The 27,937-nt window shown below is 39.4% G+C and overlaps 1 protein-coding gene across 1 annotated transcript in view; it reads left to right on the forward strand.

Annotated features, from left to right (window-relative positions):
• Positions 1–27,937, forward strand: part of MRTFB (myocardin related transcription factor B) — a 263,319-nt gene that overhangs the window by 32,788 nt on the left and 202,594 nt on the right. The window contains exon 2 of the mRNA XM_075179787.1: positions 14,749–14,822. The gene's annotated coding sequence lies outside the window, so the exon portion shown is untranslated. The remainder of the gene's footprint in view (positions 1–14,748; positions 14,823–27,937) is intronic.

Raw genomic sequence — 27,937 nt, forward strand, 5'->3', positions numbered from 1 at the left:
TATTCAGCTGCGGGATCGGGGCACCAACAGTGCAGAGCTTGCTTAGAAATGGCAGAAAGCAGGTGTGAGTGCATTTTGCACGCACAGTGAGGCAAAGACTTTTGGAAGATGGCCTGGTGTCAAGAAAGCCAGCAAAGAACCCACTTCACTCCAGGAAAAACATCAGGGACAGAATGATATTCTGCAAAAGGTACAGAGATTGGACTGCTGAGGACTGGGGTAAAGTCATTTTCTCTGATGAATACCTTTTCAGATTGTTTGGGGCATCTTGAAAAACGCTTGTCCGGAAAAGGAAAGGTGAGCACTTCTATCAGTCCTGTGCCATGCCAACAGTAAAGCATCCTGTTACCATTCATGTGTGGGATTGCTTCTCGGTCAAGGGAGTAAGCTCACTCACAATTTTGCCTAAGAACACAGCCATAAATAAAGAATGGTACCAAAACGTCCTACAAGAGCATCTTCTCCCAACCATCCAAGAACAGTTTGGTGATGAACAATGCCTTTTACCAGCATGATTGAGCACCTTGCCATAAGGCAAAAGTAATAACTAAGTAGCTTGGGGGTTAAAACATCGAAATTTTGGCTCCATGGCCAGGAAACTTCCCAGACCTTAATCCCATTGAAAACTTGTGGTTAATCCTCAAGAGTTGGGTGGACAAACAAAAACCTCAAATTCTAACAAACTCCAACCATTGATTAGGCAAGAATGGGCGGCCATCAGTTAATATGTGGCCCAGAAGTTGATTGACAGTATGCCAGGGCGAATTGCAGAGGTCTTCAAAAAAAAGGGTCAACACTGCAAATATTGACTCTTTGCATAAACTTAATATATTTGTCAATAAAAACCTTTGACACTTATGAAATGCTTGTAATTTTACTTCAGTATACCATAGCAACACCTGACAAAAAGGGTCTAAAAACACTGAAGCAGCAAACTTTGTGAAAACCAATACTTGTGTCATTCTCAAAACTTTTGCCCATGACTGTATATAGCAACTATATTATCTTCTCTTTACATTCCTACTGAAACAAACGTTAAATGTATTTTAGTGTATTATAACTTAGAAGAGATGCATATTATTCATTTGCAGCTTTTCCTTCCTCTGACTATTTTGGTAGGGCATTCTGAGGCTTGTAGTGCCACAGGTTGCCCAAGCCTATGATAGAAGTATTGTCATTTATAGATCACACATCTGAAAGTTAGAAAAGCTAAACAAGAAGTTTCAGAATACAAGGGCACAACATTTCTCAGCTGTGGAGATGTAGGCCCTTTTGTTCTTGCCGTGTTATGTCAGTTGTAAACATGAAACCACATACTTAGCTTTATCTTTGTTTCCCACTCTCCTTTTGTAATTATTACACTGGCCCCAGATCAAAGAAAACAGTCTGGATTTATTCTGTAGGAAAGAAGAAAATGGCTCATTCGCCTGTTACCGTTTTGTGTAAGTGCTTTATGTACTCAGCACTGTGATATATGATGAGACTCGGAAATACTTTAAATGACGAACAGCAATGCATCCAAACCATTAATTTGCACCACTGTACAAAATATGCTCACTTTAGATCTTAATTTACTATTTGTCAAGGAGACACTAACTGCAACTGTGGCTTGGACGTTATTGTAAAGAGATAGAGAGGGATCTATCATTTAATCTTGTACACACCTATCACACAGGTTACAGATTTCGGTAAAGACCCCACCAAAACAGTTCTCTCGCCTCCATACACAACTTATTCGCTGCCACCACCTATTGTACTAGGTCAATAGGGCTAAAACTGTTACACAAATGTACACACTAACCTCTGTGGTAACTAAATAGTTAACATTTCACATTCTAGCATTCAAAGATTTGACACAGCCAAGCAATATTTATCTTATTCAAAAGCTTATGAATGTGTTTGAGCCACAAGGACAAACTTATTCAATTTTAGATTTAATATAAAAAGGTTCAGGGCTTTCTATGTAATACAAAAGAAATATAACAAATGACATACAAAATAAATACAATAACAGGAAAAATTAAAAGGATCGAAATTGCAGAAAATAAAACCCTTCCATAGGTTTGTATATTCTGTTTTCTGTGGGCAATAGCTTTTCAATAAGATTGATCCCCAAAAGACTGACACCAGCAGGAATTTTTTAAGATCCATATTCTTCTATCTCAGCCGCTTTGTTTGCTGTCACTGAGGGTCTTTCCTATGCTAGTGAAGCTTTCTCCCCACACCACCTTGCTAGTGGACAAGACTAACACCTTTAAATACCAATATCCCCCTGTCTTTCCAAGAACCTTCATTTATATAGTTATCCTAGATTTATGGGAGGAGGGAAATCTGGTTATCAGAAGTCACATACTTGGTGACTGTGATCTGTGGCATCAGGCATGCATATGCTAAACTGGTATCCTGAGATCATTTGTACAATTAAATCAGATTAACTCCTGCCCTCAATGAGTTTGCATGTTGGAAGCCAATGTATCGTTGGGGGGGGAGGGGGATCAAACATTTATATACATATTTTTATTATATTTATTTGTGGTTACACCCTGAACATGTACTGTTTATACAACCATTGACCCTTGTGCTTTAAAATCGTATAAGTACTGCAGTTTTTATTGCAATTTGCATGCAGTAGCAATGAATCTGAAAAACATCTGATTCCAAGAGACAAGAGATCTTAGTCAAAAAGGCTTACAGTCTACATAGTACAGTTTTGTGGGAGCAAGAGATGGGTATGTCCGTTCCTGAGCTGCTCACAGTTAGAATTTATTGTTTGTGGTATATTTGTTGGTATAGTACATTCAAGTGGTTAATAATTATGGTTGGCAAGACAACCACTTTAAAAGCAAGCAAATATAAAATCAGAGCAGCTATATAATCTCAGGGTTACATGAACTTTAATGTATTACAGTGGCTGCGAACACATCACAGGTTGTCATGAAAGCATGCACAGAAGAACAAGTACATCAGACATGTTACTCTTTCTGGTCAAGAAAGGTGTTGTGTCCCCCAACTGTGCCTCTCTGTAGACGGAGACAAAACAGACTCTGACGTTAATAAATAGTCCAATGTCAAGGATGACGTCTGATGGTTATGCAGCAGTCACTGTTGTATCCAGAAGCTTTTAATGAAGTGAGATTGGCGTCGGCCAGCCGCCCACAGCTATAGCCTGTCATTCAAAGCTAGTTGCGGACATACTTCTTCTAGCTGCTAAATGCTGGCTGCTGGGGCAGAGAGCTGAAGTGTTGCCGTTGTAAAGTTGCTCTTGGCAACGTTGCACACTATAGACTAAATACAGTTATCACTTTAATCACTGAAAAATAAAAATGTATTTTGTCTATATTGGGCCTGATTCATTAGTGATCTTATCTTGTGCAAAAGTTAAGATGCTTATTTTAAGAAGAAGCGGGGAGATAAGAGTGAAGTTAAGAAGGATTTTCATCTTAACTTAAGAAATTCTTTACTTGCGCAGTGGATTTTGCTTCTTATCTCCCTTTTCTGAGCATGCACAGAGTGGATTTGCTTAAGATAAGCAAAAAATGGCAGATAAGATCACTAATGAATCAGGCCCATTGACTTTAAATAGCTGTCTTGTAGAATACAATGAGGTTATTTGCAAATGTGTAGTAACCATAGCTACTAATGGGGCATTTGCTTTCATTGTCTAACTTGCACCAAATGGTCATTGGCAACCAGCAAGAAGCTCTGTTCCTTGGTGAGCGATAAAGGACTCACAAATTTCGCCGGTAGATACCAATAATTCCTTCCAGCCCTGTATCCAGTTTTGAAGCCATTTTAGTTGTGCCAAGAGATTGGTGTTTAACTGCATTGAGCTTCTAATAAAATGTCTGCTGCTGCATGTATATGGGAGACAGTTTTTCAGCATAGGTAGATTCAGCCTGAGTTACGGAGTAGTAAAGGGGCAGCAGCACTGGCTGCTAACTCCATCTGCTCACCTGTTGCACATGGCAAGCTGCACTCAGGAAGCCAATATAGTAACCAGGTAAACACATTGTACTGCACAAACAGCTGTTTAACAGCTCCATTCTCCTTTGTGTTCCATTTTCAGCGTTTTATGCAACCAGTTTTATCATTTTATTTAGGTCTTGGTGATGTCTTGGTATACTGTATATCTAGCTGTAGTACACATAAAACCACATAACATTTAAGCCAAAAGACTATTCGATGCCGGAACAGAGGCAGATTGTGGTTCTTCAACTGTAATGGACTAATAAGTTTAACCATACTCTGCATGTACTATTAGTCTGTGGTCCCAAGCATACATTGCTATCCAGAAATCAACAAACTGTTGAAGATTGTGCTAGAAATCGTAATCTGAGATCCAGTATCAAATGGAAATACACCTACAACTGAAGGCGCACAATTTTTAACTTGCTTCCCATAAGTGTCCATATGTGTTAATAGTCCACTGTGGATTTACAAGCTTCTAATATCATGTTCTACCACCTTATCACATTTAGAGATACCTCCCATGGTATGTTTATGTTCCCTTCAAAGGAGTGATATGTGTATCCACACTATTATATATATCGATTTATATATTTTTTAATATATCTATTTACATGACTATTTATCCAAAATTATATTTGACAGATTTAATATGAGAAAAACCATGTTGACATATTAGTTTGGGGTTTACCTCACAATATGGCGTTCCTTTGCTTCGATGTTTTAAGGGTAGGTTTAGTCCACCAACCCATGTTACCGCTATAATGCCATTTTCTTTTAGATCTAAATAATTGATAAAATGTTTAGTTGAGTATTTGTATTCCACAAGTTGTTGATTTTTATTTGTTTTTATTTGCTTGGTTCCATAAATCGAGCAGACTAGAAACCATGCGTTTGCCTCTGTTGGCTATGTGTTGGTTTAGCTTTTTTCCTCTTTAAACTTGCCTGCACAATTACAGCAGGTAACAGTGCAGAAATATTCTGTGCCGATAACATTCTAATGCACTGTGTTAGCTAAAGGCTGTTCTAACCACATGCACTTCTTATACTGGTCATCTGACTGCCTTCTGTGTTTCTGGAATAATTGTAAGAGGTGCTTTAACCCTAGTGAGTCACACTAGTCAAATAGTGTTTAAGTTGATGCTAAAGAAACCCATTACTCCATTAATTATCAAAATGCCTTTAAATCACACTGACTAAAATATCTTTTTACTTCGATCAGGAAATGAAAATCATCCTGTGACGAGTGATACTGTCTAATGTGACTGTTTCACTACTCACAGATTAATGAGAGCAAAATAGTTTCCTTTGATCAATATGATGCTTTTAGCATTACATGAATTCACAGAAATCTTCTAGGTGCTGCGTATGGTTTGCAGAAACATAACGCCAAGATCTATATTTCTTTTTCATGTCCTGGCTCCAAATCTGTCTGATAAAAACAATCGAGTGGTAAGGTGTTTAAGAGAACTTTATGTAAAGCAGAGTATCTTCAATCTGGATTATGGATTGTAAATTTACAAGCATTGCCCTCTTACCAATCAGTCTGTCTGTAATACCCATGAACAGAACAAATGGGGGCACCATAGTATTAGAAAATTGTACAATGTAAGAATAGTAAATATTGCGGAATGTCTGATAGAGATAGCGAGCGGTATGAATAAAAATATGCAGTTTAAAAATAATCTCAAACAAACCAAACACACCTCTCAAATAATGTCTATAATATATCAAATCCAAAGTCAGAATCAAAGAATAATATGGATTTTGAATAATGAGGGCTTGTATAGTGATCTGATCTGAAAAGAACCCACATATCCATATGAAAGTCTAGATGAATGTGCAAAGTCTCATATGCAGTGCTAACTTATATATATAAAAGCTGTACAAATTTCCTGGGTGAGTGACCAGCTCACTCCCACAGCAACAGCTCACTTTAGTAGAATTTGAATGCTTTCTACTACGCACCAAAGTGACAGTGTACAAATAGTCAACTGGGACCCAGCTGAATGAAAAGGACAACGTGTTCTTTTGTTATTATTGCATGGATAAGGATTGAACTATTTCTCAAATTTATTAAAAAATTTCCACAAGAACAGCAGTCATAAAAAACTGCTGTTCCTGTGAAGTTAGAAACTTACCTTTTCACTGCCTCTTCGCTCCCGAAGCTGCTGTCCGATCCGAAGAAGCCTTCTGCGCATGCTCCGTCTGAAAACTTCTCTGCACTTCAGTGTTGCAGAGAGCGGAGTGTGACAGGGAGGGATTATGTGATCCCTCCACGCATGCGCTGTAAAGCTCTGCTCTTCGGAGCAGAGCTGAACAATGCTGAAAAATGGCAGAAACGGTAATGTACGTCGGCCTGAACTGACGTACATTACCGTATATGTAAAAGGATTTTCATTTATTCTTAAATTGCGGTACATAGTCCCCATAGACATCTATGGGGACTGCTATGTATTACGAGGAAAAGTGCAAAGCAGCAGATATCTATGATATCTGCTGTGATGCACTGTCAGTAGATTAGAGAAGTACTTTAATTGTCGTCTATTCCCCGAAAATGGCTGTTTTCGGGAAATTAACATGAAACTGATGTTTAATAAATAGGCCCCTAAGGGAAGAATATCCCGACTCTTGCTCTTCGTGCAACCTTGGATGCCTACCAATCAAGCTCTCTGTAGTTAGTTAAACATGACAATCAGCCACAGGGGTCCCAGATGAAAAAAACTGTGCACCGATGTTGAATATAAGTGCCGAGCAATGTGGGGAATGTGTAGCTCTCTTAGCTGTCGCTAAATTAGTCACTTTCTTTATCTTTGGGCAGGTAGTAAAATCAACAGTCACAATGTCGACTTGCAAAGGGCCATGCCGGGAGACCTGGCGGCAATACGCGCACCAGACCCACCGGCAAAGAACAGTAAAAAATAAATAAAAAATAAAAAAAGGATCAATAATTATGGCACTCGATGCAGAAAAAGTGTTTGATCGCATCTCTTGGACCATTATGTCTAAGGTTTTGGGGTCGATGGGTTTCTCTGGTAAGTTTTTAGATGACCTATTAGCTTTATATCAGTCACCTAGAGCAACAGTAGTGGCCAACGCAGTCGCTTCTTCCCCATTTTCAATTTCTAATGGGACACGGCAGGGATGCCCACTTTCACCTTTAATCTTTGCCCTGTTATATGAACCATTAGCAGCAAAAATCCGATCTAACGGGGCGATACATGGAGTTAAAACAGGCAAATCCGAACATAAAATATCATTATATGCCGACGATGTTCTTTTGACTCTCTCAGATCCCGCTGTTTCTCTCGAGAGATCGGCTCCTTGTCCTACAAAGATCGACACGGGATGGTGGTTTGGGTGTCCCCAATTTCAGAAACTATTTTTTGGCAGCGCAACTTGATCAATATATTTTATGGAATTCCTGAGGCTTCTCCAGAGTTTGGTTCTCGATCAAAGCCTAAAGCCTGGGTATTTCTTCCGCTTCCTCTCTCCTATGGCTGCCTCGCACTAAACGTCCTCGGCCTGCTCTTTATCACCCAATTGTATCGCATTCGCTCTATATCTGGAACCGAGCAAACACAAAGTTTAATCTCGCCACGGCTCCTAGTCCAATTGTTCCTCTTTTTGATAACCCAGATTTTCCACCGGGTCGTATAGCCTCGTTCTTTGAATTTTGGAAAAAGAACGATGTTTATTATCTTAATGATATCACTATAGACACTTCCTTTCCCTCATTCAAAGACCTAAAAACCAAATTCAATATTCCCAACACCTTTTTCTTCCAATACTTACAACTAAGAAATTTTCATTCCACCACTAAATTATCTTTAAGAATCAGGCCGTTGACCTCATTCGAGTCACTTTTCCTCCGGCGATCCTCTACTAATGGCCTTAAATCTCTGCTATATGGGAAGCTGAGAGTCCCTGACTCAGAAATCCAAGATTCCCATGAGCGAGCCTGGGAAGATGATTTGGGAGGCCCCTTGGATGGAGAGGATTGGGATGAAATAAAGTCCAACACAGCCTTTAGTTCAATCTGTGTGAAGCTGAAAGAAAACGCCTATAAGCTTCTTTATCGATGGTACTTTGTCCCAACCAAATAACGAAAAATCTTTCCGGACTCATCCAGTTCATGTTGGAGAGGATGCTCGTTGGAAGGGTCCTTCCTCCAAATTTGGTGGCAATGCCCCAAGCTTGCCCCATTGTGGTTGGAACTACGGGACTTCGCGTCTCAGATTCTGCAGGTTGACATCCCAATCTCTCCAAGATTTTTCCTTTTCCCACTTGCAATTCCATCTGCTACTACACATCAACCAAAAATGTTCCGTCACATAGTTTCTGCAGCACTGTGTCAAATTACCACTAATTGGAAACAACCCACAGCACCTACAATGCAGGCAATTATTAATAGTTTATAATATCAGCTGTGTACATACATAAGGTGCCAATCTGTGGTCTCACCGGAGATGGAACATCCTTACTTCAAACATGCATGTAGATAATAATGCAAATCAACCATATACGTACATTTGGCATCACATTGTATCCCAAAAGAGAGTGGAGCGCCCCTTCTTCGATATATCAGTATTAGGTCAGCTCATTCACATGGCTAAAACTTAAAGAGGTATGACATAGTGTAACATGTTTAAACGCCCATTCTCTAGTCACCACTAGTTTACTTCAAACACCAAGTGAATACTCAATTTAAGACACCCAAATAAAATGCAGGTCTGTGGATTTTCTGTGGCACCTTGACCCCAATGGACATATGCTTACAGTGTTTCCACTTTAAACCAGCCTTCAGACAAAATGCGCACTTGGTTCCTTCTCCCTCTCCTTCATTTAGATGTTGTTATATTCTCCATGGTGCATATGAATGAAATGAAGACAGGAAGAATCTAGTGCAACACTGTTTTACTTCTGATATAAACATTAAAAACGAGTTTACTTTAAAACAAATTAAAAACAATCCCAAAATGGATAAGTCAGGGACTCATACCAGATGAAGATAGAACACAGGCATGGATCACAACAAAGTTCCAGATCTGTTCCCCATCCAGGTCAGGTCCCGCTATCGCCAACGCGTTTCAACTCTCTCTGAGTCTTTCTCAAGGCTGATGTTCCTCCATATAATATTAGGCAGTATTTATATCCTGTCTCTGTGTGAAAGAGAGGCTTGGAAATTCACTTCCTTCCGTGATGCGAGTCCTCGGTCCCATCGCTGTACCGGATATAGATAAATGCCCCACTTCCGGTTGGCATGTGTAATTCAAATCTTCCTCGGATCCTAATACATCACACATAGTACATCACGGAAGGAAGTGAATTTCCAAGCCTCTCTTTCACACAGAGACAGGATATAAATACTGCCTAATATTATATGGAGGAACATCAGCCTTGAGAAAGACTCAGAGAGAGTTGAAACGCGTTGGCGATAGCGGGACCTGACCTGGATGGGGAACAGATCTGGAACTTTGTTGTGATCCATGCCTGTGTTCTATCTTCATCTGGTATGAGTCCCTGACTTATCCATTTTGGGATTGTTTTTAATTTGTTTTAAAGTAAACTCGTTTTTAATGTTTATATCAGAAGTAAAACGGTGTTGCACTAGATTCTTCCTGTCTTCATTTCATTCATATGCACCATGGAGAATATAACAACATCTAAATGAAGGAGAGGGAGAAGGAACCAAGTGCGCATTTTGTCTGAAGGCTGGTTTAAAGTGGAAACACTGTAAGCATATGTCCATTGGGGTCAAGGTGCCACAGAAAATCCACAGACCTGCATTTTATTTGGGTGTCTTAAATTGAGTATTCACTTGGTGTTTGAAGTAAACTAGTGGTGACTAGAGAATGGGCGTTTAAACATGTTACACTATGTCATACCTCTTTAAGTTTTAGCCATGTGAATGAGCTGACCTAATACTGATATATCGAAGAAGGGGCGCTCCACTCTCTTTTGGGATACAATTTGATGCCAAATGTACGTATATGGTTGATTTGCATTATTATCTACATGCATGTTTGAAGTAAGGATGTTCCATCTCCGTTGAGACCACAGATTGGCACCTTTATGTATGTACACAGCTGATATTATAATACTGTTGTTGTGTATAGGAGGAAGGGAACCTTTCCTAGTGTGTACATATTGGGTAGTAGATCTTTTTGGAGTGCTGACAGTACTCGATCAAACCACTATTGCAATTATTAATAGTTTGGCAAAATGGAGTTTATAACATGCATACTGCGTAATACTTCTAAATCATTTAACAAAGTCTGGGCGCCGTGGATATCATTTTTTCAAATCCAAACTCCTTTGTTGTCCTATGACTCCTCTACAACACCCCACTTGATATCCCTCCTCAATCCTTTACCACTTCCCCGCCCCCCACCTCCCCTTTCTTTTCTATCTCCTGCTTTGCCTTTTTGTTTTTTTCTCTCTTCTTCTACTGGCGGCTTTGCCACACCGCCTCCTAATCGATCTTGCTTACTTTTCTCTGACTAGCCTCTCTTTTCTGTTTCCTCTCTCTTCTATCCTTACAGTAAAAATGTGGTCAATATCACGACTCTTTTCTTTATGATATACTGGTACACTGATTGTATGAGTCCTTGAACATGTATGACTTGATTGTAATGGATGTTGTCTTGGACTGATTTTCATCATTGACCTCTCAAAAATAAAACTTTTTAAAAAATAATAAAAGGAAATACAGTAATCAGAAAGCTTCAACCACCCCCCATCAAAAAAACAAAACAAACAAACCCCAAAACACATCAACACTCATGCTGGCACATTAATACAGTCGCCAGCAGAGAAGAGTTTAAAACATAAACAAATAAACACACAATATTTGATTTGATATTTGATTTATATTGACATTGTTCCCCCAGTATCCTCAATCATTACTCAGTGGAAGCAGGATCTTCCAACAGCACACTCAAACTCTGTGACTTTCTGCTTGCCATGGCACTGCCCCTGTCTTATGCAGTCTTGCCGTCAATTACATTCACACCTTGCCCTACACAAGATCAGAACACACCCTGAAATATTTTGTGCTGCTATGAACATTCCAACAAGCGCATACAGGTTGTTCTGTCTCCATCCACTTCATATCTGGGTTGCAGACTAAAGCTGATTACACTCTTTTCAGAAGCTTTTTAAAGGTAATAGTGATAGTTGTCAATCATTATCAAAATCTGCATAGAAAAACATTTGTTTTATAGAATTATTTTTACAGAACTTCTTTTAACCTTCTCTGACTCTTTCATGGAATACAAACAACTCGCCAATATTTGGGTGGTTTCTTAATATGATTACCCCTGTTCTGAATTTCCTTTCCAAATTTTATTCAGCATTGTAAAAATGAATTTACCATTGATGGAACGGAAGTACCTGGTGCCAAAGTTAAGCACAGGAAAGGAGTTTACCATCGTATCAGCACTATCTAAAGGGCTTGACTTTATCCTGTAATTTTACTTCTGAAACTGCTTACATTACATAGTTATTTTATTTAGATTTTTAAGTTGCGTGTTTAAAAAAAAAAAAAAAAATCTAGGTCAATAAAAAAATTACATTGAGTTAATTGAAGTCAGGCTTACAACTTCTACATCTTATTAGCTATGTTTTTCGGGGTGGTAAACAAACCATTAAACCGTAAATATTTAAAATTTTCTTGATTTCTAGTTGCATATCTTCATGGTCCATTTTTTTTTTTTTTTTTTTTATATTATTATGTTAAATCGACAAAAGTGACAAATAATAACAGTGCAAAGTCAATAACATATAAAATACACAAGGTACACAGTTTGTAGAAAACGTTTAGCATATAAACAAATGACAAGTGAAGGGGTAGATTTACGGGGCATTCTCACAGGACCATTGTCACCTTTTTTATTTAATTTTTATTTTTATATTCCCTGACTGACAATTGATGACCACTGCAGATTTATTTGGGCAGCAAAATCTGGTTAGCACTTTTGCCTCATAGCACAGGGGTCATGTGTTCAATTCTAGACCATATGTGTGGAGTCTGTATGTTCTCCCTTTGTTTGCGTGGGTTTCCTCCGGGTGCTTCGGTTTCTTTCCACACTCCAAAAACATACTAGAAGGTTAATTGACTGCTATTACATTGACCTTTAGTCTTTCTCAGTTTGTGTGTATGTTAGGGAATTTAGACTATACGCTCCAAAGGGGCAGGGGCTGGTGTGAGTGAGTTCTCTGTACAGCGCTGCGGAATTAGTGGTGCTATATAAGTAGCTGGTGATGATGCAGATGGACTTTAAATCACATGGTTCTGCCCATCCACAGTGACCATGACCATATTTAGAAGTGATCTACCACAGGCATCTGCTTTATTAGAAAATAATTGAAAAAGGGGTGTTGGATAAAGGTGCATATGGGCGAAATAGGTTTGAGGAGAGGTGGTAACTCTAGGGGTAGGTGATGAGTCCTGTTTTGGACATGTTGTGTTTATATAGAGTTCGGACATCCATGTGGAAATAGCGAGACAGTAAGTTTGGTTGCCATCAGCATAGAGGTGGGGCAGTAGGCCAAATTAGTGAATTAGTTCTCCAAGACAATAGATGTACAGTTATAAAGTAGAAGGCTGCGAACAAAGCCTCGTGTGCCCCCAATAGATAGTGGGAGTGGACAGGAGGATGTGCCAAAGGTAGAGATGCTGAATGGGTCATTGGATAAGTAGGAAATGAAACAAGAAACAACTATGTTAAAAAGGTCAATGGAGTGAAGGGTGTACCGGACAAAAGTTCTAAATGCAGAAGGGTCCTGGATGAATATGGAGATTTAACCCTTAAACTATGTTGGGGCAGAAGCCAGATTGGAGTGAGAGGAGAGAAAGCGAGATTGGCAATTGTCCACAAACCACTAAAGTGGTATGGAGAAAAGGGAAGAGAGACGCTGGGTAAAGAGATGGTTTCTTTAGGATTGGTGAGATGAGTGTGTGTGGTATTTACTGTCGGTGGGGGAAGGGCATCATGCTATCACTGATGGGGCAGATAGGCCACTGCACTACATAAAAGTCTCTGTAGTGCAGGGAATGAGGTGGGGGCACTTTATCCCCCCATGCTGACACCTGCACACTCAGTGGCACCCTTGAAAGAGGAGAGTCCCTTTATCATACACTTATTATAGGATCGGATATTAAGGTTAGCATATTTCAGGAGCACATCCTTACATTCTACTACTGCAGTGAGGATTTTTTGGGTATGTGGGCAATTTTTGTGAGTTTTGGGGTTTTTTTCCTTCACAAATTTTTAAGTGATGTCAGAAATATCGAGCATAGATCATAAAGCATTTCAGTGCAAAGTGCTGTAGAGTTAGGTTTCAAGATTCGGGCTTGGTGGCATACTAATGTAGTGCAAGTGTTTAGTCCTGCATACCTGCTATAGTTTTTTGGCACAATGTATAAAGTACAAAGTATTTAGAGGTAATTCAATACATTTTGGCAAGTATGGTGGTATGGTACAAATTCTTGATACATGGCACCTTAAGATGCTCAGGCCTTTTAATTTTGTGAATCTGCAATTTCTTTTTAAATACTTGTTTGTTTTTCTTGAGAGCTCTTCAGTATTTGAGAGTTTAACATATTTTCAAGATTTAATGTGGAATACACTTGCTTGTCAAGTGTCTTGGTATTAATTGCTAAGCTGTGATTAACCCTATGACATTGTACAGACCTTCCATAGAGTCCCTGAGGTAATTGACCTGAATCAATTTTGTTTTTCTATGCTATAGTGATAGCAGACTGGCAGGGACACAAGAACAAATCATATTTTATTTTAAAATGTGTTTGTTTTCATTTGTTCGGCATAATATGTCTCACTTGACAAATGAGGATTGCATAATGAACTTTCGACTCAAGGAATTATACTTACTTGGTAATATTATGCATTGCAGAGCTGATACTTTTGAAACAAAGGATTGGGTGATTAATTAATCTTGTTAGTCTTGGGCTGAGCTTGTCAAACCCCAATATGTAGCAAGAAGCTCCACCCATCTCATAAGCCCCACCCTTCTATAACTACCGCGATAAATAATAATGAGTATATATTACTATTGATATAAAAGATTAGGGTTAATTGGACTTGCTTTTTTTTTTTTAAATAGCCTGCAGAGTATTCAATCCAGAAGGATATTTCAGAGTCCCGACAAGCTTGTCAATGTGGTTGTTTCGTACCAGATCTTTTGGTAGCCGCAACATTAAGGACAAGATGGTACAGAGAAAGTTGTTTGCTGGTCAGATTGAACAAGTGACTTTGGTCATTCTGGTGATCATGGACTGAGACAGATACTACTATAGTTTGGTTGAGCATAAAGAATCATTTTTTGTTCTGTGCACACATGGAAATGATGGCTAGTATATTCAGAAATAAACACATAAGTATATATAAATAGATGATGATGATCTTATGAGCGTGTTGGTGACCAGTATTGGCCTAAAACTAGACACACTCTTCACTAATGGAGCTGTACTGAAATGAAGCATAAAAACGTTAGTTATAACACAAATTAGACAAGTGTATTGCAATAATGAGTTTGATTTTTGTTGCACAACTTTTTTTTTTTTTTTGTGGAGCAAAATCAGGATAATAATATTGGGGTGGCTGAATCATCTCGCCTTGTACGTGGGAAAGACAGGAACCCAAGTCAGGCATCCTCTAATTCAGTAGGATATCTTCCTACCCATAGTATAGTGAGAGAACAGCATGTTCAATAGTTTACATTTTTGTAAGTTCTGATAATGTTTTCTCTTTCTTGCAGGTTTTACTATAAACCAGATACAGCAGATAAGCATGTGACGGACACTGAGGTCCAATTCCAGGTTAGAGTAAAAGGTTTGTTTAATTTATCTACACAATATCTTATTCTTTATGAACAAACTTCTTATCTCTTGTTGTTATTTATAAAGATTGGTGTTAGGATGCAGAAAACAGTTTGGCAACAATGAAAAGATATTAAATATGAAGCAATGTAAATTAAGGACTGGATGAAACATCTGCCTTTACTAAGTGAGCTATGACTATTTTTTAGTAACATCAGCAGAAAAGAAGTGCTTCTCTGGTGACATTTGTAGTACTAAATGCTTTGATGCCTTGCCCCCTCTAATTAAATATATTTGAAACATTATAAACATTATCTTGGTAAGTATTTGTCACAAATTCGCTTTTACATTTGCCATTCCTCAAGGACAAGGACATTCATAGCTCAGATAGGCATGGCTTGTACGCTTACCACTGCTGAGTTATTGGGTGTATGTTTGTAAGTATAAGTATGGCAGAAATGCTTTACAAGTTGTAGTGTCACTCAGATTTCTGTCATTGTAAGGATTGCATTAACGCTTCTACAGGCATCCCGGATGCCCTGCAAAACTCTGGCACTTATCCAGATCAGTATCACGCGACTGTGGGAGAAAATAAAATTAGACGTGTGCTGTGTAGTTTTAGAATCTGACATTGCGCCTGTTGCTAGGCAGGAGCTGCTGTGTTGCAAAGGATGCTAGCGGTAGCCCTGCCCCTCAATGGATAGAGCAGTGGTGGCGACATATTGGAAGCCAGGGTGCCCAGGGCTGTGCTACACTCCACCTCTGAATTTTTATAGCAAAAATGTATTTCTGTCCAGATTTGCCAATATTATTAACCTTCCTGTTTTTATCTGGGGCGAGTCAGTGATGCTGATGATGGACAATAATTATGTCTACACTCCTCTACTAAGCAACTAGTTCTCAACACTAGCAGTGATCTATGCGTATCTAATGAATAAGCGATTCTTCAGTTCATCTTTCACATGTTTTTTTATTTACTGTCTAGCTGGAAATGGAGTTTTTAACCTGAAAATAATCAGGCTCTTTAACCATAAGATATGCATAACATTATGTAAGATAAGCAACGCCCCTCCCTGAACACAGCCATTAAAATGTAATGCGAAGTTGCTATGACAACTGATAACTGCAGAAATTGGAAGAATGGGGATAGTGTCCTTGCCTTAATGGAAATATGTTTTGATTGACAATTTCCAGGAGAACCATTGCCACTTGTAACTGCAAATATGATAACCGTTGCTTTTACATTTGTGAGACTACCAGTCAGTATTGCATTAGCTTTGTCTTACTAAGGTTCAGAATGACTTTTAGTCTGTGCAATTTTTCCATAAACATAGCAGTTATAAAGAAGACAGGGCTCCCACATAAAATGCACGTATGCAAAACATGATCACATTTATTAGAATACATCTTTCAAAGTATAGCTGGACATGGATTTCTGTAGAATGCATAACCTGCATTAGATACTGTTTATGTAGAAGGTGAATTTAACATAATTGAGAAAAATAGACAAATAGATGGCCTGTTTCTACAGAACAAAAAGGACAAATAGTCACCCATTATGCCAATACATTGGATCAGAAATCATTTGCTCGCCTAATCTTTTAAGCCTGAAAAATTGATTATCAAAACACATAGGAGTATCAAAGATCTACATATTATCGATACAAGCATAAATTAAAGGCATAAAAGACATAATAAAAGTATAAATATGTGAAGAAAGGTCTCAAGGGATATAGTTGAGAACCAGTAATGTTTTTGACAATTAAGTTTCCATACTTCTGCAGTAGCTAAACCTCCCATGATGCTTAACGAACTGCTGATTATGTTTCTTGATATTTAAAGTCATAAACAATGCTTGAATGGCTGCCTCGGCTTCAAGTGTAATTCCCTAAGCATTTAATAAGAGATGGTTATCGAACAAAGTCTTGTGCATGAAATTTATTCTGTGCAATGTCTTTATCTTATTAAAGTGCAATGAAGCTTAAACTTTTGAATTGTCACTGACAGATTCAACTTTTTCACAGAAACAGATTTGCATGAGACTTCCTAAAGCTAGACTTCACTAGACTATACATATATCATTTTGGACCAAGATCTTTAAAATATTGGAAAAGTAAAGTTTTTTTATTTTCATTTTTTTTTCTCTTAAATAATTGTATGAATATTTGTTGGAACAGTGTTTGTTTGTGACTATCAGGGTCTGATTATCCAATAGGCTGACAAAATTTTTTGGAAACTGAAACTAATTCTAAAATATGAGAATACTTTTTTTTCTCCAAAGTGAAAAGAAAACATGAAAGAAAAATTTAGTAAGGTTTAATTTTGACATTTTCCCATGGTATAGGTTGAAGACCATGAGTCAACATTTAGTGGGTACTTGAGGATAAGCAAGTAGGAGAGGCAAGGATGGCGACAGGCACAGGAGTGACAGCCCCATTCCCCCTTCACATCCTTTTTACCTACTGCATATGAGCCTAGCGTGGAAGGTGAGGGGGCGCTATGAGCGTATTGGCCTAGGGTGGTCTGAACCCTTAATCAGACCCTGGTGACTATTCAATCTGCTATGAGATGATATTCCCCTTTATACTCCTTAAAATTATATAGTGATATCAATACTGCGTCCTCTCCAAAGATCTAGGAAGCAGATTTAGACAGCAGAATAGCCAAAACCTTAGCCAAGGTCAGGGACTGGAGAGAGTAGGATAGCCAAGGTAGTATAGAGAAAGTAGGATAGCCAAGGTAGTATAGAGAAAGTAGGATAGCCAAGGTAGTATAGAGAAAGTAGGATAGCCAAGGTAGTATAGAGAAAGTAGGATAGCCAAGGTAGTATAGAGAAAGTAGGATAGCCAAGGTAGTATAGAGAAAGTAGGATAGCCAAGGTAGTATAGAGAAAGTAGGATAGCCAAGGTAGTATAGAGAAAGTAGGATAGCCAAGGTAGTATAGAGAAAGTAGGATAGCCAAGGTAGTATAGAGAAAGTAGGATAATGAAGGTGACAAGAAGTGGGCAGGATTAGAGAGGGCAGAATGCTTGAGGTCTTAACTAGCTGAGATCAAGATTGAGAAAACAGAGGTTAGGTGGTCAGAAGTTCAGCAGTGGAGTTCTGATGGAAGATGCTGAAAACAAATTTCTTGCTCAGACAAGTGCTGAATACAGGTGCAGGCACTAAAGAGGGATGATGTTATAAGCGTGTGCAACAGTTGCTGTGAAAGATGTATGATACCATTGTGTATTAAGGTTATGCACACCTGAAACATAACGGGAAGACTTGGCCATGAAGAGGAGGGGGCTGTGCATGGGTCTGGTTAGATATCGTTATATCTCTTTAGTGGAACTTTACATGGTTTTATGTTAGACATCCATTATACCTTGGTGTTTCTTTCTTTCTTTCTTTACACTTTAAATTTAATCATGGCAGCTTAAGTTCTTTTGATTCTTAAGATGTCCTTGAATACATACTGAAAATATATATATTGTGCAGAATAGACTAAGATATGACAGGTCACATGGTGCTTTTGCAAAGGATCAAAATCCTCTATGAGCTTCAATGTTTATCTCTTGTATTAGGTTTTCCTTTTATAACCTTTTAGTAATGTCAAAGCTGAATGCAAACATCCGAAAATTTGTTGAAATTTTTTATGGAGTTTGGTGAGGCTGTCTTTAACAAATAGATAGAACAGTACATTAAACCCACTGCCAAAGAGTCCACCACCCTTGGTTGTTTTGTGTGCAGTGGGATTTCTAGGCCTGTAGGTTACTAGTATTATGTTATATTAATAAATAATTAATTACGCAAGCATTAGAGCACACTGTGATCAAATTCCAAATTTGAGCACTAGTCTATCTGTGTATCTGAAATTAAAGCTGGTCCATCAGACAGAGATATGGATATCCCTAAAAGAAATATTCTTTCCAATTCCTGTTTAAAGTGTACTGCTCCCTGTACGCAGTGGAGTCAACCACATTGTGTGATGATCCAGTAGTCTTTCAGTTCACTAGAAGCCAGTGACATCACTCTGACATGAGGCAGTATTTATATTACAGGTTCACAAAGCAGAAATGTTAGTTTTTGTTTAAGCTATAGTTTATACACAAGGGACACCATATATAGTTGTACACAAGGAGCACCATAGCTAATTCATTAGTATGTTTACACAATAAATAAATTTCAAAGTGTGTTTACATTTAATAACATGACAAAACCTACACGATTGAACCTGTTCTTTAACGTCTACAGCATCTTTAAAATGTCAGATTTCAGAACACTGAAATTACTTCCGTTACTCTCAGATGAAGGTAGAGGGGCAGATTGTTTTAATCACCTTTGAATGTAGCTGAGTAGGTCTCCTCCATCTCATTTGCAAAATGGATTTACAGGCATCTGGTAGAAGAAAATTCAGAATACCATTTGCAAAGTTTATTAAACTGTATTATACATTTTTGTATGTAACTTTGTAAAATATCCTTCACTATCATTTAGTCTCCATACTGATAATTGCTGGACATTTGCATTGGATGACTTCCTTGGCCAACTTCCTCCTTTGCAGAAGGATTTAGATGTAAACTGTCATCTACCAGAGTGTTGTGATCCTTACACCAATCCAATCGCCAGATGCCTAATCTGAGATCATGATGACCATGGGTGAAGATATTGGGGAGAAGAAAGAGCATAGTATTAGTAACCTGAGGAATATTCAGGCTGCACAGAAGCATGCCTGGAAATTTGCTCAATGATACCCCATTCATACTGCACCAAAAACCTGTGTTATTGCCGGGGCAAGCCCAGACGACCCGGGTCGAGGTGCAGTATGAATGGTACCAGGTCTAATTCCCGGGTCATTAGACTTGAGACTTAGATCGGGGTCTTTTGGTGGAGTAATACCTGGGTCTGCATCAGGAAGCCTGCACTATGAATGGCATGACCAGGGATTTTCAACCCGGGTCTCACCAGACACAATGTTAAAGCGAAAAAAAAACCAAAACATAACAAGAGGAGCCAATCAGATCTCCTCTTGTGATGTTGCCATGGAGACCCCGAGCAGTCCCGTGTTCAGTATGAATGCGGTCTAACTGGGATTTTGACTCCGGGGGAGCCTCTGTCCCCAGGCTATATCCCGGGTGGCAGTATGAAAACTGTATAAGGGGTTTGTTTGTTTTCGTATTTCCTTGATAAAACAGAAGGAGGAGGGATGGGATAGCTGCCTCAGACAGCATGTGATCAAAATTCACTCCCTTTTTCTTTACCAGCTATCTATTTGACTAGATGGTGACAATAACTGAATTGTTACTAAAGTCTCCCCACTGCCATACAGAGCCTGTAATGTTTCTCCTCTAAATAGTGATTGTTCAGATGGCATGGTGTAGCATAAAATATAGGTAGTATTCAGTGTAGTGGGATACAATTGTACTAAATATATGCTTGTATTAAGTATGCTTCCTTAATAAAAAAAAAAAAAAAAACAACCCCTATTTGTGACACTGGACTTAACTCACAGAGTACCAGTTGTACATCAAATGCTTCAAAGGCCCATCCGTTTCTTATTGTTAGGAGTCCTGTATTTAGCTAAACAGGAACAATATATAGCCAGATGTTTTGTGTCTGTAATAGCCAATTCTCTTATGAATATTAGTGGATATATTTGTGTATCGAATGTATTCTTTGTTTGAAATAAAATCTACTTATTGTTTATTGCAAGATAATAATTTCTAAGGGGCCAGAACAAGGGTGCCTCTGGGTCTCTAGGTGGCAGGATAGGGAACTGTTAGTGCTCTCTCCCCATCCCCTGACTCTTCAGATTGTCTGGTGTGTAGTAGCTGAGAGCCGTGTGCTGTGTGACATCATCCTGCACTGACACAATGAAATCATCATTCACTGATACTTCACCGAACCCACACTGACAGGACAAACTAGCAGTTCTTGCAGTACAGGAACTGTATGTTTTATTTTTTTCAGCTTTGAATCCACTGAGTGCTCAGGAGAAGTGTGAGTCGTCAGCACTCTTTGGGAGTACTTGAGCACTGAAGGAGTTATAGTTAACGAGACTTCCCACCACTTTGGTCTGCATAGATTACTGAACCCATGGTAGAAGAACAACCACACTAGACTTCCCAACATCTAGTGGACCCTAGACATCCAACCAAAGGATAATAGCACGCACTAATACCCCCATCACTATACGGTAACATTAAGCTATTTTTCACATTGCATCATCTATGACCAATACATTCATAGAAACTGCAGAGTATAAAAGTCATATTTGTAACTGGTTCCAAAGAAATCCGCTTTCAGAAAAAGTGATTTGTCTTATGTCATTAATTATTCACAGATGTACTGTACTGTAACGCTAAGCTAATCCTGCAGCAATGCAATGTGTGAAAAATATAATGTAAAACCGGAAAGATGGCAAAAAAAAGATTTCTGGCTAGTTTCTAATTTTCAGGGTCAGGTAGTATCCTAAGAGGCAATTTCAGCTAAAATTAAAATTTTACCCTTCTACTCCCAACTAAAAGAAGCATTGGAGCCACCATAGCAGATACCGCTCAGGAGAACTCATCCACCCTCCTTGTTTCAGCTGCAAGGCTTCTTGTTCTAGTGTTGAGAATTTAACATATACTGATGGACCAGATCTGCAGATCTGACCAGTCATTGCCTGTATTTGGATGTGAAACAATGCTGTTTGAACTTTTAATGAAACCAGATGTGTTTAAAATGGCAATCCCGCATAGGTTTTTTTTTTCACAAAATGGCAAGTACCTTTTTTTTTATAAGCTTGCCTTTGATAGTCATTTGAATTAACCTTCCTTCTACAAATCATCTCCTTTTCAAAAGCTCTCTGAAGGATGCTAAGAATATGCCTGCCATTTACAAGCTCTCGGTGGCTCATTTAAAGGCAGATGGGGGGTAGCATGAAAGGAAGGATTTTACAGTATACAGAGCTCATAGGGAAGTTCCAAAGCCTCCACTACATCATGTTCATGTGACTGTGGTTGCCACAGTAGTGCATGACACCGTGGCAGAATTATACATCATTAATAGCAGTCTGAAGAAATAAACCAAGGAGAAATGGTAAATGTCAAAATTCTTCCTATAGCCTCCACAGTGATTTATGTACCTCATTTTTCATGGGATTGCTGCTTTAATTGCAGACGGGGGTGATGTTTCATGACCAGTAGGGTTCCTGGTATGAAACCCTCACAGAACATTTATTTGCAGGAGAGGAGATGTTGAGCAGAAATTATATTTTAGCTGAACTTACACTTTCGTATACCTGTAGAATGTGCTTTAAACTTTTTAATACATTAAGCATTACATTTTCTAAAACACAAACAAGATAGAAAAAGCATTTCAGTATTAAATATATTGTTTCAGATATCCTTGTAACTGTGACAGCTACTAGCAAGTGCAGAAAGGTACATGCTACACCCCTCCTGCATCTGCCTTCTAGCTGTATAATAATAGTGCTAGGCACTTTTTCTTTTTAAAAGGAGTTGGTGTTATTTTTTGACTCTCTGCTGACGGACTAATTACAATTTGAGATATACAAAGAGGCCTGTGCTTGATCATTTTATGCTGTTTATTTTTGAGCCATTGGTTCCGATGCTGAGCTCTAAAACAGCAGTTACCGTGTTGTGTGAATCAGTAAAACTTGTCCCCATCATGGTCCCCTGTCACATTGGTATTTTATGTCGATGGAGCATTGAGTTCTGCTGACCATGGGTGTATCAAAGAGACCTGGATCAGGACACTATGCGATTCATGCTATACAGTTGTGATGAATTAGGCCTAGTACACAGAGGTGCAAATAGACACATTTATCTCACTAAGGGTGTTTTTAACGTGCTGCAAAAGCTCAGAAAATTAAGGCTCATTGATCCCTATGCATGCTATGCTATGTGCTCTGAAAGCGGGGTGATGTTTGAACCTGCTTGTGTGTTTGTGACATGTAATTTTTATACTTTGTTTCCATCGTGTGTTATAAATTGTTTTTCACCGATTTGTGTAGTGTTAAATAGAGATCAAGAAAAATAAATATTTATAAAATGTGTTTACTTTTTTTATTGCTACTAGCTTTATCCACACATTTGATATTACATAAGGTATATTTTGTTAATTTATACAACTCTTGAGATAGATAGATATTAATATATATACACACACACTAGAGATGCTCACTGACCCCTGTATTTTGGTTTTGTTTTTGGTTTTGGATCTGGATTACCGTCGTGTTTGGGTTTTGGTTTTGCAAAACCGCCATTGCGTGTTTTGGTTTTGTTTTGCTATTTTGTTGGAAAATCAATGTTTTTGTGTATAAAATAACCAAATTTAGTGCTCCACCTGTTTCTTGGATAAGTAATGTAATTGTAAAGCTAATAAATTAGCAAAAAAAACAGTTTAATTCCTGGTAGATAGGCCTTCATTAATTCTACACACAAACCAGATTGTCTTCCTCTCCATCTATGCATATTGGCAATGCAGCCATCGTCTTTGGGTGTATATTACACCCTACACTTATAGTTAAATATGTAAAGAAATGGACAAAGGCAGTTTGGTTTCTGTCTCTCTAGGCCCCCCTCCACTTGTAGAAAATACAAAAAAATTCAGTTGTTATAGACTGTACAATATTAATTGAAATGGACAAAGGCAGTTTGGGGTCAGTCTGTGTATGACACCTACCCATAATGAGAAATTGCCAAAACAGCAGCCTTTTAAGACGGTACGTGATATGGAAATGCCCCAAGTCCCTTTCCTCTTTGGGGGTAGATTGCACCCTAGACTTAAATAGAAAGTTTTAAAAAGATGTTATCATCATCATCTGGAGCTTCATCCCCACCCTCATCAGTTTGTACGTCATCATCACAGACTATCAATTCATCGCCGTTTGAATCCGCCTTTAGAGAACAGTCAGTGCTTGGATGTCTTTGATGGTGAAGGCCTTCCTCGTGGAAGATGTAGTTCATTTTTATAAACATCATTTTCTCCACATTTTTGGGAAGTAACCTTCTACGGCGATCACTGACTAAGTTCCCTGCTGTGCTGAACACTCGTTCAGAGTACAGACTGGAGGGTGGGCAGCTTAAGTATTGCAAAGCAAGTTTGTACATGGGTTTCCAAATGGCCTGCTTTTCTTCCCAGTAAGGAAAGGGACTGTCTGACATTTCCATATCAATTACCTCTTGAAAGTAATCCTCCACCATCCTTTGCATGTTAATACTCATATTGGATTGAGTTATGGGCAAGGTCACACATTTTTTTGAAAAATCCTTCAAACCAGCCCAGATGTTAAACTGTTCTGGTCTGCCCCCTGCGTCCTCCCTGCTTTTTTTAGGAAAATTAAATTTTTTACGAGCAGCAGCTGCTTGAGAAACTGAAGGAGGATATGTCGTCAAGCCAAGGCCCAGTTCAGCGGACAACTTGCTGAGCAATAGCTCCTTGCAAAAGTTCACATCTCGTTCATTTTGAAGCAAAGACTCAATGTAGGTCTTAAACCTTGGATCAAGCACAGTGGCCAAAACGTACTGTTCCGAGCTCAAGATCTTAATAACTCGAGGATCATTGTGAAGCGAATTAAGTACTTGATCGACAAGGCCAACATACTTTGCGGAATTGCTTGCTTTCACCTCCTCCCTCAGTTTCTCAAGCTGCTTTTCCAATAGTCTAAAGGAATGACTTGGCTCAAACTAGCAGAATCTGCACTCACTTCACACGTCACAACTTCAAATGGTTTCAGCACCTTGCACAGCACTGAAAGGATTCCCCACTGTGCAAGACTGAAATACATGCCACCTCCTTTCCCAATGTCATGGCTTGTGCAATACGCTTGGATGGCTTTACACTGTTCCTCCATCCTCTGCAGCATGTACAGGGTGGAATTCCACCTAGTTTCCAGATCCTGCTTAAGTTGGTGGCAGGGCAAGTTAAACTGCTCTTGGAGCTGCTGCAATCTCCTACATGCTGTGCCTGAATGCCTGAAATGGCCTCAAATCTTACGGGCCACCGAAAGCATCTCCTGCACCTCACGGTTATTTCGTAGGAAGCTCTGCACCACCAAGTTGATGGTGTGAGCAAAACAGGGAATGTGCTGGAAATCACCCAGCTGTAATGCTCGCACTATATTGTTGGCGTTATCAGAAATGACATATCCTGGGGAGAGTCCAAGTGGTATAAGCCATGTATCAATCACATCTCTTAGTTTGCGTAACAAATTGTCAGCTGTATGCCTGTTAGTGAAGCCGGTGATACAAAGAGTGGCCTGCCTGTGACAAATGTTACGTAGTGGTGTACATGCTGCTGCTGTTCCTGCTGGTGAAGGTGAATGACCAACCCAGTGGGCTTTCACAGTCATATAGTCTTTGGTTTGACCACTTCCACTTGTCCACATATCTGTGGTTAAGTGAACAGTGGGCAGAATGGCATTTTTTTTTATTGGCACTTAACTTTTCCTTAGTTACACCTCCTTTTGCGCTTCAACACGGTAAAATTGGTGTGTTTTTTTGACTGATTTCAAAAGACTGTGTAGTTTGACATCGCCTTTCCCAGATGAGACATACTGGGAACACTTCCATCAGGACTGGTGACAGAACCTGGTTGCTGATTCTGCTCATATGTGGACTGCTTAGAATTCATTATGAGCCCAACGCACTTGTAGTGCTACAAATTGTTTTAGATACTGCTGATAAATATGACTTTTGACAGCCACAAAAAGGAATGCAAAAGAATGGGGGACACCCAAAAGCACTTGGGAGTGCTAAATATTATATTTTAAGTCTGCTGACAAATAGGACTTTTGACAGCCAGAAATATTAGTGCAAAAGAATGGGGACACCCCAAAAGCACTTGTAGGGCCAAATATTGAAAAAAAAGACTCCTCTGTCCTCCTCTCTTCTCTATCAATTGTTATCAGAATTGTATTCTCTGTCCCTGCTCTAATCAGCCTGTGACTACACCCTGCTCTTTCCCTCTGTCAAATGGCGATGGATTGCTGTGGAGGCAGGTATTTATAATTTTCAAATATCGCGAGAACCGAGCCCCGAGATCCGACGACGTTACGATGACGTTCGGCCTCTATTTGGATTCTGAGCAGGCAGGAGAGTACTGAGCCTGCTCGGCTCGGTACTCGGATAGGCAAAGTTCGGGTGGGTTCAGTTCTTGGGGAACCGAGCCCGCCCATCTCTAACACACACACACACACACACTCGCATATACAGTACAGCATACTTGCCAACTCTCCCGGAATGTCCGGGAGACTCCCGCATTTTGCGAGAGTCTCACGGACTCCCGGGAGAGTGTGGCAGTCTCCCGTGAATCGCGGCGTTTGGGACCTAATTCTGCCCACTTCACTAGGAAGTCCTAGTGAAGTGGGCAGAATTAGGTCCCAAACGCCGCGATTCACGGTGACTCGAGGCGTTTGGCCCTGCCCATGCTGTCAAATGACGCGTTCGACTCATGATGTCACAGGGGCGGGTCCGAAATGATGCGCATTTAGGAGCCCCGCCCCATCACACCCACCTCCCATGGCAGGCTCCCGGAAACCAACTATTCAAAGTTGGTAAGTATTAGGGTTGTGCACCGGCCACTTTTCGTGTTTTGGATTTTGGGTTCTGATTAGCTTCAGGTTTTGGGTTCTGATTGGTTTTGCCAAAACACCCCACTCAAGGTTTTGGTTCTGGTTTTGGGTTCTGATTTTTTTTTTTTTTTAAAAAAAAGTGTTAAAATCCATATTTTTGGGGGTTTTTTTCACTCCTACACTATTATTAACCCCAATAACATTCATTTCCACTCATTTCCAGTCTATTCTGAACACCTCACACCTCACAATATTGTTTTTAGGCCAAAAGGTTTTGTTTTTTTTGCTAATTTTAGTGAACTTTGGCTTTTTGGATTTTACATGCCCTCTACTAGGAGATTGGGCATCGGCCTTGGCAGACGACGTTAATGGCATTTCATCGTCTATGTCATGACTAGTGACAGCAGCTTCAGCATTAGGAGGAAGTGGTTCTTGATCTTTCCCTACTTTATCCTCCAAATTTTTGTACTCCATTATATCCAGCACAAGAGAGCGTACCCCTAAACCACACACACCCGGCAAAAAAATTATAAAAATAAAAATTATATGCGGCACAGGACCGTACCACTGGACTGGAGTTATACAGCTGTACAAATTCCTTTATACTGCAGGAACAGTGAACGTAGTTAAATATTGCAGTACTAATTTTTCTGGACTGCAGGAACAGTGAATGTAGTTAAATATTGCAGTACTAATTTTTCTGGACTGCAGGAACAGTGAACGTAGTTTAATATTGCAGTACTAATTTTTCTGGACTGCAGGAACAGTGAACGTAGTTATATATTGCAGTAGTATTTTTTTTATACTGCAGGAACAGTGAACGTAGTTAGATATTGCAGTAGAAATTCCTTTTTACTGCAGGAACAGTGAACGTAGCTAGATATTGCAGTACTAATTTTTTTATACTTTTTTTTATAATTTTTTTATACCAATGGACTTAGCAGGACAAAGCACCACTGGACTCAGCAGGACACAGCACCACTGAACTCAGCAGAACAGAGCACAGGACACAGCACCACTGGACTGAGCAGGACACAGCACAGCACAGCACGAGAAAGAGCAGGACAGAGGACCACCTAACACACCCTCCCTCTTCCCTGATCAATGCCCGAGTGAAGATGGCGGCGGCAAGCGGGGATTTTATAGAATCCGAGTATCGCGAGATCCAACGGCGGGATTTGGACTCAAAGCCTCGCTTTCAGTTTTTCTCAGCGCCGGAAATACCCGAACAGTGCTCGGATCGCCCTCGGATCCGCACTGTTTGGGTGGGCTCGGATTGCGATAATCCGAGTCCGCTCATCCTTGGTAAGTATGCAGTACAGCACATTTTGTCTGCTCTGTAAGCCTTGCCTGAAGAAGTGGAATTTAAAGAGTAACTCAATCCAAAACTTAAAAATGTAGTATTGAAGCTTTTTATACCCAAAACACACAGGTGTAGATAAGTGACCACGCCTGGCAAGCAAACTAATATTTTTATTGCAGTTCAAATTTATATGCTTTTGAACAGCTGACTCTTGTTCTTTATACTGTTGTTGTTGTTCCTATTGCCTGATCCCCATATTTAG

The sequence above is a fragment of the Mixophyes fleayi genome, chromosome 7 (genome assembly GCF_038048845.1).
Source record: "Mixophyes fleayi isolate aMixFle1 chromosome 7, aMixFle1.hap1, whole genome shotgun sequence".
NCBI classification, from domain to species: domain Eukaryota; kingdom Metazoa; phylum Chordata; class Amphibia; order Anura; family Limnodynastidae; genus Mixophyes; species Mixophyes fleayi.